The sequence below is a fragment of the Cryptomeria japonica genome, chromosome 4, assembly GCF_030272615.1.
Source record: "Cryptomeria japonica chromosome 4, Sugi_1.0, whole genome shotgun sequence".
NCBI classification, from domain to species: domain Eukaryota; kingdom Viridiplantae; phylum Streptophyta; class Pinopsida; order Cupressales; family Cupressaceae; genus Cryptomeria; species Cryptomeria japonica.
The window spans coordinates 180205762-180220329 of NC_081408.1; positions in this window are offsets into that span (position 1 = coordinate 180205762).

Here is a 14568-nt window from a genome sequence, read left to right on the forward strand (position 1 = left end):
AATGTCAATAAATTTTTGAGTGTGTTTGTTTGAATTTGAGTGCAATATTTATCTTGAATGTAGAATTAAATTGATGAGCAGATAGTCTCTACGATGCTTAAGTATTTTTGAGTTTGAATTTGTAGACAAAGGTGTCATGTATTGCATAAATTCTTTTTCTACTTCTACATAATTATCCATGGATCACCTATTCATTTCTTATACTTATTTTAATAAATATTGTATAGTTAGGCGATACACATGATCTTTTCTCATTCATTTCTTCCTATAAATAACAATATCTTTTTCTTCTACGATAAATTACAATTTTGTAGAATATTCTAGAGTAAAACAAGACATGAAAGAACATGAAGAGCATGAATATTATGCATACTTTATATTTTAATAAATATTTATGTAATTATTTATCTTATAATGTTTTCTTATTATAGTTCTACAAACCCACTAAATTAGGTGAAAATATAGTAAAAGTTGCATACTTCACACTTTGCACTCTAAATGACACATTAATTTTATTGACTACTAAATTCTAAATGGTTTGGGATTATTTATCCCATATTATATAAGCACATCATGTAGGTTCCATGCAAGTCAATCAAGAATTTCTAGCTATTACCTATATGCTCCTCACATTTTGAAAAGGTTTACTCATCAACATTAGCATGGTACATTACCACTAGCACTACCATGCTAGTGTCCAACACCAATTATTTTTTAAAAACTATGATTTATGTAATTATTGTATTGTTATGACTATTTCAAAAAATTTCTCTATATTCAAGGCTTATTAAAATGTGCTAATAAACCCCTCGTTAAGGGGTTTATGAACATTAATCTGTTGGAAATTTAGAGGAATTGATTATGTGTTGCATTGATGTTTGTCATTGATGTCAACACTAGTTGTTTTGTTGTCTACCGACTTTCGGTAGAGTGGTTGGATTATGATGTTGATCTAGAGATCTTCTCCAATATGTTCTGGTTTGTGGAATTGGTTTAGATTGGTTATTCATGTGTTCCTAATGTGTATCACTTTCAGTTGGTTCGGGATTTGATGACTTAGGAGCTATCAATTGTTCTAGTAAGTCTTTTGGTTACCGGTAAGGGTTTTACTACCAATGCTTTGATGAAGATCTTTTGAGGAATTCGATAAGTGGTGTTGGTGCAACTTCTAGAGGGTTATTAGGATTATGATGGTTATCATATTCATGTTCCAGTTGTTCGTAGTGTTTCTGTAGACACTTACAAATAATTATTTTAATTATTTTAAAGTTCTTGACATAATTAATTTATTAATTGTGCTAATTCATATTCCTCCTCAATATTAATTAAATATAATTAATGTTGTCACTATAGTCTATTGATTGATTTATTTAATAAATCAATCCACCTTTATTCTTCTAAAAAACCCTAATATTAAGTCTCATCGAATTCCTCCTTTTAATTAATTAATCTCAATTAATTAATTAATTTAGGTGATTCCTACAAATCACCTTTTTCCTAATCCATCATTAACCTAATGAATTCTTCTAGAAGTTCCCTAAACTCACTTAGCATTATTCTTCTAATTTTTAATTCCCTCCACTCATTCTCTCTCCTAGTCAAATCCTCATACAAATCTTGTCTAGCCTAATCCCACCTAATCATTCTTCTAACCCCTCTCCTAATGAATTTCTAGTGGCTAATCATCATGATTAGCCACAATGTCAACTCCTTGTCCCTTCCATCCAGCCACCTTCCTTAAATGCTCTTTTCCTAGGTGAATGTGAGATTTTCAGAATCTCACATTCCTCTAGGCATCCCATCCTTCAAGGAATTTTTAATTCCTCCTTATTATTCCAATCCCCATGGACATCCTTTTTGAAGAATTTTTAATTCTTCATCCCCATCCCTCAAGCAATATTTTATTCCTTGTTCTTCCCTAAGCACATTGGGAAGTCTTCCCAATGAGCCTTGAGGAGTGTCAAGACAAGAAATGTCTTTAAGGCATGTCTCTTGGTCTCCACACTTGTCTTGTCATCTCCTCTTGGGCCTTGTGTGAGCTCACAAGAAATCCTGACCCTCCATCTTGGTTCAATCCTAGCCCTCCATTTCTCCTCCTCTCATCCTATAAATTGAGGACTACATCCCCTTACATGTCATCTCCAAGTTTAGTAAATCCATGTTGCTATTTTGTGCCCAAGAAATCATCCTCATACCCTTACTATACCAAAATTTGCATTCATCCATACTTATCCATTTCATCCTTTGATCATCAATCCATCCTATATCATTTGTGCATAATATTGGAAATCCAAACACATCATTCCTATTGGACCGATCATATCAAGCTAGGAAGAGGCATGTTCTTGGCTTCAACAAGAATCTAAATTGGAGGAACAAGAGAACTCTATTGGCAAGGTATAAAGGTTGTTTTATGTCTTTTGTTCATTGATTCAATCTAACCTTGCAACCAAGAGTTTTTCCCTTGGTTCAAATTGTACCTTACGTGCCATAAAATGTCATAATCAAACATGCAATAAAAATAAACCGTTTCCAGATTTACCCAATTTCATGCAAAATTACACAAAACAGAGAATGGAAAACAAATAAGGACAAGATCAACAGAACAACAATACCCCTAACAAATGCGTGATAATATCAGAGTGATTTTGTGATCCTGTAAGGGCATTTGCGTGATCCTGTAAGGGCTTTTGTGTGATAGGTTCTACATGAATGCGTAACCCTATCTACTTGATTGCGTAACCCTGTCTATGTGATTACGTGATGATGAGATCTGCTTTGAAATCCATGCAAAACCTGCAAAAAAGGAAAAAAAATCATACGATCTGCAAAAATCACACAGAAAATAGAGAAGGTTAATTAGATGTTGTTCACGTCGAGTTCACCAAAATGTGTTATGCTTAAATTCATCATTGCTAAATAGGAAATAAGGAAAATCATGAATCCCTTAACTATCTAAGCAATTCAAACATAAACAAATAAAATAATGCAATTAAGAAATAGGAATGTAAAATATATTAATCAAAACTCCCTATTCCATGATCGCAATGACTTCCATTGTTCTTCTCCTCTATGTGGTATGATGGCTCTCAGATATCGCCTTGGCAACCTGCAAATGACACAAAGATTCAAAGTTCATGATTGTTGAAAATGGAGATTGAATGCTTACTTTATAGATTATTAGAGAAGATTGATTGAAAGGTCGAACAAATTGATCAAGAGGTGGAACTCAGGTGAGCTCACATGCTTATTGATAGTTGAACTTCTGATTTAGAGGTGAAACATAATAGATTGAATAGATTAAATGAGTCAATTGATTGAGAAAAAGTTGACTAAAAGAAGAAAAAGGGTGATTGGAGGAAATAAAGAAGATGAAATAGTTAACTGATTGAAAGATTTTTGAGAGCTTTATTTAGAAAAAGCTAACTAAAAGATGGAAATAGAGATTGGAGAGATAATTGAATTAATTAATTTAGCATGTGCTTTCAGTTTGACTTAGATTTTCAATTTAATCTTTGCATGAGATTTAATTTAAATAATTGAATTTATTTTAAATTCAATTTAGTATTTGAATATATTTAGAACTTGACTTTGATTTTCAATTTGATTTTTAAAATCATGCACATGTATTTGAATTTGGAGAAATTAGAAGAATTTGAATTTGAATGAAATTAGAAGAATTTGAAGAATTAATGAAATTAGAAGAAATATGAAATTAGAATCTGGGGATTTGGAAGTATTTGAAGAATTAATTAGGTAATTAAATAATTTAAAGAAACTATTTAATTATTTAGAAATGAACTTTAATTAAATAATAAAGATTATTTGAATTAAAGGAATTAAATCATAATAAATTAAATAATTAATAATCAATTAATATTTAGAAAAAGGGTTAGTGATTATATGATTAGAGATAGAAATTGAGAATTGATTTATTTAAATAATAAAGATTATTTAAATTGGGAAATTAATTAGAATTAATTAAATAAATATTTAGTTAACATTAGAAAATGGTTAAATGATTAAATGATGAAAGAATAAGAAATAGAAATAATTAGTAAGATGATGAGGAAATATGAAATTAGAAGAATATGATTAATTAAATAATTAATAAATTATTTAATCAATTAGACGAATAATTAGTACGTGATCAATGAGATATTTTTAGGTGTCTACAACCAAGACCGGTTGTTTCCTTTGTTCTTCTCTAAGCCTTCAACGACTTATCTATCTCCTCAGAGCTTTCATTGAATTTCCTCAACTTCTCATTTCTCTCATTTTCAAATTTCAACTCACTCTTGAGTTGTTCAATCTCTTGCATCATCTTCTCCTTTTCCTCTATGTTGTCATGCAAATGCTTATGTATTCATTCTTCTGAGTAAGAATTCGGATTTATTCATCTTTTTCAATCATGATTGCATCATTTTCTCTTAGGGCATCTTCAGTAAGCCTTTTGGCTCTTTCAGCTTTTGACAAAGCTTCTTTTGCATCTCTTTTTCCTTCATCGATACTTATGTTGGCTTCTAGTAACTCAGCCATCCTCGGGGCCTGACTTTCATGTTCTCTTTTGAGATGTGTAATTTCTTCAGTCAGCTTCTTGTTCTTTTCCATGAGTTCTGAGACTGCTTCTTCAACTTGTTCAGATCCACTTTGTTCAGAGAGTTGATCTATGATGTCCCAACTCTCACTTAGCTGTTGAGCTAGTTCCTTTCTTTTTGCAAGAGATTTTCTCAGTCTCACTTTCAGCTAAGAAATAATTTCATTTGCTTCATCAATCTGCTTCTGATACCAATATTCTTCCATGATCTTTTTCCTCAAGTTGTCAAGCTTCACTTTAGAGGGCTAAGGCTCTGATACCAATTGTTAGTCCCAACCGGTGCTGAGAGGGGAGGGATGAATCAACACTTAACCAGTTTTGCCCAATTAAAACTTTTAATTCAAATTTGCACTAACTTAGCATTCATCAATATAAATAATTACTGCTAAAGAAAATGCATGCATGAAAAGATACACAGTGACACCAAGATTTATCTCATGGAAACCCAAATGGGAGAAAACCACGGTGTGACTAGAAACTCACAAAATTTGTACTCTTTTGAAGTACGTCCAGTGAGGAGCCATCCCTATTAGGAGATTACAAAGACACTATTAGGTGCCACCCGATTAAGGGATTTTGATTCAGGCCTGTCAGTACCTTTACCCTGTTAAAGGTAACCTTGTTAAAGGTGTTAGAATCATCAATTAAGATGACACTCGGTTAAGGGATTTTTACAATGGGACCTGTCAAAGTCCACCCTATTAAGGGATTTTAGTTGCAATGGTTAGAAACCAACAAAGAAACGATCTGCTAGAGTGGCTACTGATAGCTTGATCAGATCACACTGAAAATCATACTATATCCGCATCGGTTATGTCTACTCTGCAAAACACCAATTTCTTGAACATATCTTTGGCTCTGCACTCTACTGATTTACTAATCCTCGGATCTAAACTCTACCAGTTCTCTATTCCTCAGCTCTTCACTCTGTTCTCCCTGTTGAGCACTATTTTTTAAAAAAAAGAAAAAATATAATAAAAATAAAAAATAATACTATATGTTCCATAAGCATGAAGACTAATGGATATTTCGGCCAGTAAGCTGTGTCGAGCACTGCAGGAGAGGTTTCATCGAAAGAGCGTTTTCATCGACACAGGGCATATAAAGCGCTAAGCAAAGGTGTTTCGGTAAGAAGTTACCTTCGATGAACGCAAGAAACCGCTCATCGATACCCCATGTTTCATCGAAAAGAATAAAAGCAAAAAGACAAAAGGTGATTTCGAAGAAATATCGTTACCGAGGAAACTCAAGAGGCATTCATCGAAAAGCAAATCTCATCGATGAACGTGGTGTCGAACAAAAGAAAGGTTGTTTCATCGATAAAAAGGGATATCGATGAAAAGGGGGATATCGATGGACACTCATAAGCCTTCATCGAAGAAAGAAACTCATCGAAAGTATGGCATCGATGAAACTCACGAGCAATTTGTCGAAAAGGGAGACCATCGATGAAAAAGTAATTTCGATGAGTCTTAAAAGCGGCTTCTCGACGTAAGTTTTTCACCGAAACAGTATTATCGAAGAAAGTGAGCTTTCGATGGAAGATTCGAACACTCGGCCGAAGGCAAGGGTTTCATCGATAATTTGAAATGCGCGCACTTTGAGCGGACTGTACTTCCCGCGAAGGAATTAAAGGCCCAGTTGAAAAGTGTCACATCTGCAATTAAATTTAAAACACTTGAGTAGCCGTTACAGATGCGGGATATTAACTATACACAAGTTGCCCATTCAATTACAGTTAAGCCTAGTGAATTTTCGTAAAGAATCAGATTGACGCTAAGAGATTGAAAGCTGTGAAGAACTTGCAGAGATTTGCAAACGATAACCAGAGGAGTTGAGCATTTTACCAAGTAAGTGTTGTCTCTCTTATTTACTGTAACTATGGAACCTTCGTCTTCTTCTTCTAAAAAGAGTAGGAAAGGAAAAGAGTTAAACCCTGAAGAGAAACCCAAGAGACAGAAGAAAGAAGGGAGAGCTTTGACTCAGGACTTATTAGACCAGTGTCCATCGTCTAGTGTAAGGTCCAAAAAGATTAAAAGTGAAGAAGAAGGATTAGAGGATAAATTTGAAAATCTAGGAGACATCTGGACTGAGATACGAGGGCATGAGTTATTTTTGTTTGGTTACAAAAGAAGGGATGCACCCGAACCCATTAGTAATCTGTGGAAGAGGAACTTAGGCAAGTTAGCAGTTCCGAATGTATTTGTAGACGTAGAATTAATGAAAGCTCTGGTAAATTGCTACAACCCGAGAACTAAAACCATATGTGATTACAGAGGGAATACATTAGTAGTAATCAACAAGCAGACTATTGATATGGTCTTTGATCTAGACTGGGAAGTCGAGGAAAGCATTGATATGAAGAAACTCTCACAGGAATTCTTTAGTTTGGAGAATATCTACAGGACTTGGAGGCTACCTGTTCATAGGCCAAAAGTGGGTGGGTCATTTGTTCAGTTTGGCAAAAGTGACAAAGTGCCATTTGATGTCAACCACTTCCATCCATATTTCAAATATACATATTACACTGCAGCCCAAGTACTAGGCATAGAGGCTCATCCACTCATGGATGTTGGGATTATGGTTCTGTGTGCTGATATTCAATCAAAAGACCCTAGGTCATTTGATTTTGCTACTTATGTTGCGGATACCTTGAATCATGGGCTGGAAAAGATGAAAGGAGACCTTGTGAATGTTCACTTTTCATTATACTCCATGTTAATGCATATTCTTCTTTATTGTGGACAAGAAATTAACTTCTGGCCAGATGAGTTCAGCATCAGGTCTTATGATAAGAATGGTCTAAAGAAGCCGGTTCAGCTGTGGGTATCAGCATGGGACCAGAGGTTTATAAACAACCAATATTGGCATTTTCAAGAATACTTTGTGAAACCTCTCAGTGCAGCTTTTGGACAACGCAGGGATTATACTTTGTCCCCTGAAATTAAGAGGTTCCTCAGGCCAAAGGATTTTTCTCCAGAATCACAGATTGAACACAATTGGGGTGATTGGTATTGCCATGATAATCACACGGAGATAAGGGTATTTGGATATGAAGGGCAACCACACATGCTTCCAATTACGGTGCCAGACAGAGTGGCTAGCTTGGAGATTATAAGGCAATTGTCTATTGCCAGTGCTAAACATTTAACTGATTTTGGTAAACAATCTATTGTTCCAGGTCTATTAGTTTTCTCTGATTTCATTATCAAAAGTTCAAAGAGTTATCATTTATTACAGAATAAATTAAATTACTATGGCATGACTCTGGGTGAGCCTAGGGAGAATTTTGATCCCGAAGGATATATAAAAACTGCCAGAGCCTCACAGAAACTCAAAGCTGGGATACATATGGCCAAAATGCCAGACGACTTAATTAAGAACCTTGAGCGAGAGGAGGCCAAAGTTTTGAAAGGAAAGAGTGAATTAGTCTGGGAGGCCTACAAATGGAAAAGGGCAAGGGGAATGATAGACGGAGACCTAATTGGAAATATCCAAGATCCTCTGGAGGTGGCTAAAAGGCTACTTCAACATGAGACTGAAATTATGCACAGAGTTCCTTCACAATTCCTTCGCTTCATTAATACTGAAAGAGACAGTCAGCCCCTAGCTCACATGTCACCAAAATCAACCGCCAGTAGTATCCCACCTGATTCTCCTCGAGAGGATTATCCTCCTGGTTTCGAAACAGAAATGAACATGGACACAGGAGAAATCAACATCAAAGATGTTGTTGACATAAGAATGACTGAGCATGAGGACTTCATTGCTGATGATGGATTCGCCTCCTCTAGGGAATTCCTCTCATTTCTATATCAATACAAAGGGGCTCATGTCAAACGAAGCATGGCTGGAAAACCAGAGGAAGAACAGATGAAGAGATTACAGGATGAAATTGATGTCCTCATGAAAGATATGACTCCTGAAAAAGGGAGGAAGTTATTAAAAGAGGCCGGTGTGATCATCTTCTCTGGTTGGGATATCAACTCAGCACTCTTATTTGATGGTTTTTTGAAAAAACAAGATTTGAATCAGCAGGTATTGCCCCAGGAGGTAGATAAACTGTTCCTAGGCTCTGGATATGATCCAGACAAAAAGGCTCTCCTACAGTGGGCACTATATCCAAAGGGGAAGAGGCCAATCATTGTGGATATAGAAGAAACCTTTGGGCACCTCATGGTTCATCAGGTTGGAAAGACCGATCCCAGGGTCACTGCGAAGCTCAACCTAGATGTTGCAAGATTAAACTTGGACCAGACAGAGTTTCTGGTCAGAGAAAACATTACATACAAGGGATTGTATGAAAAATCCAAGGAGGAAAACCAGAAGCTGCAGGCAAAAGTATTGCAATTAGAAACGGGGACTCCTATCAGCGAATACACCTCATACCCTGCAGGACGCAGCTTGGATGATGTCTCTGATGCCCTGTACTGGAAATATCAGGCAGAGAAGGCCAATAAACGCGCAGACAATATCCAGCAAAAAATGGACAAACTGGCCAATGACATCATAGGACATCGGTTTAACACCATGTTCTTGCAGGTTGAACCATATTGGATAGTTTACCATGGAACCATAAAAGCGCTAACAGAGCATGAGCGGTTAAGAGCACGATTGCAGGGGGTGCTAAGCAATAACGATTCCATGACGCCAGAAGAAAAGGCTGAGGGTAACGCGTATATGGATAGTCATGTCAAATTTGAAGATATGCTGAGAAGAGATCTAAAAGAATTAGATGATGAAAGACCCGTTGGAATGCCTTCTGTCTACAAGGAAGGAGAGGTAATAACCTTGGAGGATTTGCGAAAGGAGCTCGTCAGCGTCAAGGATTGGGCCTTGTCAGAAATTGATCGGAGTAAGGATATGGCCCCTACCGTCAACCAGATGATATTCAAGTACCTGACGCTAGGGGATGAATTAAAAAAGCAAACACTTCGAATCAAAACATTCAAAGATGATGATTACATTCATCATTTGGGACTTTTGAATCTCTTTTTGCTTAAGTTTAGAAACACTCGAGTTGATGACTAATATTTTGAAAAGACGTGTCTCTTCATGAAAAGCTTGCGTCCTCATATATATATGAGAATGTTTTTGTAATGTAAAGGGGACATTATTAGATTAGGATTATGAGCGAAAGAACAACAGCCTGTAAGTCTTCGTGTATAAACTTCAATGGAATACAAATCTTGATCAATTGTTTCCCTGCATATGCGTTGTGGATTATTTCATTTTCTTTTGGCAATCGTCTGTGATATTATCTGATAAAGATAGGGTTATTCATATTCTTAAGATCAAATCTATGCTTTATGTTATAATGTTGTAACAAAAGTTTTGCTTGCGGATTGTAATTGTTCCCTGCAAAGCTTAATTGACTGGTCCCTTAAGGGTAGGGTTAAATTCACTCAATCAGCACATAATGTAAGCATTCATTTGGTTTTGAAAGAAATAATAACTGACAGGTTCATAAGGGATGAGTTAAAAAACTGTCTCACAGATTCGCACTATAAGCCCTGAAGAAAATTGTAATGACTCTGTAACCCATGCAATAAAGAAGGCACTGGTTTAAATCTCAAGTCATACTCATCGTTTATTTTCACAATTAGTTATTTTGATAGCTACAGGAGTAATTAAGAAACACAAAGCGAAATAACAACCTTGAACTCGTCTGCAATATCTCCATTCAAGGAATTCATGCCATTTCAAGATCAGGAGATATCAGAATAGGATAACATATCTGCTATAAAAAGCACTGTTTATTGGAGACATTCAGTGAATAGGTATACCCGCCTAGGTCCTGCAGAGCCTAAAGAGAGAGAGTTAGTAACTAATAGGTTCACTCTATAAGTTGGCCAAGTCAATTGGAGGGTTTGATCATAGGAGTTGGCATTGCCTTAGAACCCATCCAATCTGTTGATTTGAGACCCAACACTCCCCTTGTGTTCACTTTCACGTATATCTTTTCACATGAACAACAACCACATCAAAATAAATTAGGTGAATTTATTAACCCTTGATTTTGCTGCCAAATTTCCCTCCAAAACATCAAATTCAAAATTTTGTTATCGTACCATAAATCACTCTCCAAAAATCGTTCCAGGAATCTCTATCAAAATAGTTGTTCATGTCGATTAGTCTGTCAGTTGACTGGAGAAGTCTATTGTTTTTAACTAGAGGTTAACTAAACGTTACCAAGTTTATCAATTAAAGACTCTGTTGGTGTACCGATCAATATCTATCTAGCCAATTACCTCCTGTATATCGATCTATTCATTGTTTAGTCGGTTGACCTCTTCTGTGTCGGTCTACTCATTGTTGTCGATTGACCTCCTGTGTATCAGTCTACTCACTGCTTGCCCTATCTACACTCTGCTTAGCCGATTAACATCTGTATACTAGTCTACTTACTGTTGATAGACTATGCAGACTTGAAAGATGATGTTGCCAACAATGACAACCATATCATTCATCGATTTATCGATCATACAAAATGCACCAAAATGCCAACACCTTTTTAAAGATAGCTCCAGAAGAATTGGATGAACTTGAATTGTTAGTCGCCGTAGGATCTTCCTCAAGCGGTTAAGCTTTCTATAGAGAGGACCAAAGCTCTGATACCAATTGTTAGACAATTCAGATAATCGAAAGACAACTGAGAGGGGGGGGGGTGAATCAGTTGTTATAGATTGCTTGAAGCATTTATCAATTTATACATTAATACCAGATCCCAAAACAATAATACCAAAATAGCAGTTAATCCAATTAAGCATAAACAATCATCACAGAATAAAAGCCATTCACACAACACCAAGATTTGTACGTGGAAAACCCGGTAAGGGGAAAAAACACGGTGGGAAGCCTACCCACAATTAGATAATACTTTTGCAGTAAGTATGTGAACTACAATGAAGGGGAATGCACTTGCAAGAAGGCCAACAACCTAGAGCACACTGTTCATCACAAAAGGAGTCTCACTGACTACATACAAATCCAGACTATAATCCAAAGAAGTGTTGAACTGCAAAAGATAGCATCTCTTATGCTAGAGTACAGTTCTGGTTAAGCTCAATACCAGAGGACTAAATCCTCATACACCCAATTTGATCTCCAATAATCAATCAACTCCTCTTCCTGAATGATATTACATTATTCGCACATTACATTCCTTGACCATGGCCTCTTGCATTAACCATGATTATCTATAATGAGATCTTACATCTATATATACAAACCCTCGACCATAAGCAATCAGGTTGGCCACCAAATAATAAACCAATTACATAATTACAAACTATGTCGGCCTTAGACCAAACAAATGATATCCAACACATAAGACATCCTAGAGATACAACAATAGGTCCTATCCGCATGTTACATCAATGTCGGCCCATAACCTAGATCAACCGAGACCAAGTATAGGTCCACACGCTTCAACAATGATCTCCAAATGCCAAGTCTCGAACAAGATCACCAACAACATCCTGAAACTCCATCAGAAACTGCACCAACATTACTTAGGAAATTCATCAGAGATCTCCACCAAAAGCTATGTCGATGAAACCCTCCAAGCTTCTCAGCAAGCAGGACAACATCCAATCACCAAACCAAAAATAAATGATCAAATGTGAACATAACAATCATGAACAAGCCAATTCCATCACCAGATTATACCAGAGCCTACTGGATCCAAGTCAAGCAGAAATCACTCAACCTACTGGGACCAGAAGGGTGTTAGTAAAGCATCCAAACAGATGGTGTTGACATCAATGACAAAACATCAATGCAACACATAATCAATTCCACCAAATGGCCAACATGCTTAAGTCTGGAACCCAAAGGCGACCCTTGAAAAAGAACACACCAAACAAACTGTGCAATCTTGGGTTTAGTGGTGGTAGACCAGACAACAAAAAACCTGAGTCTCTAGGATTCCTAAGGAGACTGCAAGTGCCACCGCTGGTTGAGAATATGGACCATAGGAAAATGGGGAACCAACCAAAGATAACCCATTTTGGGTTTGTATCTAGTGAAAGGAGTCCAAGGATATCACTTCCAATCTTTCCACCATGGTCTGACAGACTGAATGCCAAGCTTATGTAACAAATGTGAGGGTAAGGTCGAAACTAGCAGGTCATAAGTCTGTCGGTCTAATCAAGATCGACGAAACTAGACCTGGAGGTCATCCCATGACCAGAGACTCATAGAAACTCTAGAAAACAGATCTTTAGGTGTTCGAATGTCGCGTTTGTGAAAATGCAGAGCGCTAACACCCTAGATTTAATATATTAATAATATTATTTTATTACAAAATTTTATATCATTAAATTGTATAAGGATAGCCTTAACCTAACTAAAAATATAGAGAGAGAGAGCACCAATAAGATTGAATTAGGGTAATAAAAAAATTATGTTTGTGCATGGAAAGAATGTTTATATATTGGAGGTGCAATAAAAGTTAAATGCATGGAAGTGTAAAAACTGGTAATCATGATTTGAATTTAATGTGTGTAATCAAAGAGAGCTAAAGGCTAATACAATAAGATTTCATCATTTGCTAATATTTGGCTATAGTAATTTTTTGTTCAAAATGGACATAAAATTCTATCTGAAAGGTTTGGCTTTTATCTTAGACATTTGCCTGCAATGACATGAAAACAAAAAAATGAGCCTCTTTTTCTCTCATACATACATGTGAACACTAATATAGATAACCAATCATAGAGGGAACCAAATCACATACATCACGAGGAATTGAGTATTGATAAGAAAAAAAAAATGAGAAAGTAAAACCCAAGAACTTGATCATTTGATTTTAAAATGTGAAAACAGTTGAAGATTCAAGAATTAGTTAATAAAATAATAATAATAACCGAATGAATGAATAATTAGCAATCTAATTTAATAATTATAATTTAATAATATTATTACAATTTTATATAATCATATGTATAGAAGTATCCCACCAATAAGATTACAATAAAATAATAATTATTAAAAAATAATATCTATTTTTTTTATTACATGTGTTATAGTAAATATAGAAAAATAATAAATTTAACCATTAATGAATGGCGGAGCGGAGCAAGTTCACGGGCTTTCGGAGGCATGAGGTTTTTACTTATAGAAAAGACACAGAGAGCAGATGGCCTTTCAAGAGAAGCCACGACCACGGATGGAAGGCGTCTGGCCGACAATCCCAGCGACTAGGCTCTTGGGCATGGAAGGCTTTAGGGAATGTCGTGCCCTAGAACCGAAGGCAAGAAGAGGACCCCAATTCACCGTGGAGACAAAAGGCAAGTTCCTTTTGCAGATATTGTGATCTCGGAACTGGTCCAAAAGTGGACTTCAAATTGATGCAGGAGAAGTTTTGGTGGCCAAAGATTTCCACAAAAGCGACGAAGACCCTAAAGGTAAACCCTAATGCCAAAATCAATAGAGTTATGACATTTGAACTTTCAAATGAGGCCTGGAAAGAATCTCTCAACTTTCTTAAAAATAAAGGCCTTTTTGTTAAATGGGTTGGGAAATGGCCGACGTTTTCCAAATTTAGGAAATGGTGTGACCAGATCTGGGGGGAAGGCATGGACTTAAGAACATTGGGCAATGGGTATTATTTAGTAGTCTACCCATCAGCTCAGGACAAAGACTGGATTTTAGACAATGGCCCCTTTTTTATTGAAGGAAAAGGTTTAAACATTTCTATCTGGTCCCCAAACTTTAATCCATTTGAAGCCACAATAGAAAAAACCCTCATTTGGATTAAGCTTCTGGGGCTACCACAAGAATATAAGGATGCAGAAACCCTGAAACAAATAGGTAACCATTTGGGGGAATTCATAAAGTCGGAAGAGCTTGTTGACCCATCAGATTTCAGTATGATTTCTAGATTATGTGTAAATTGGCAGACAGTTCATAACCTGCCAGACACACTCGAGATTAAAACAAGGATGGGAATATGGAAACAAAAGATA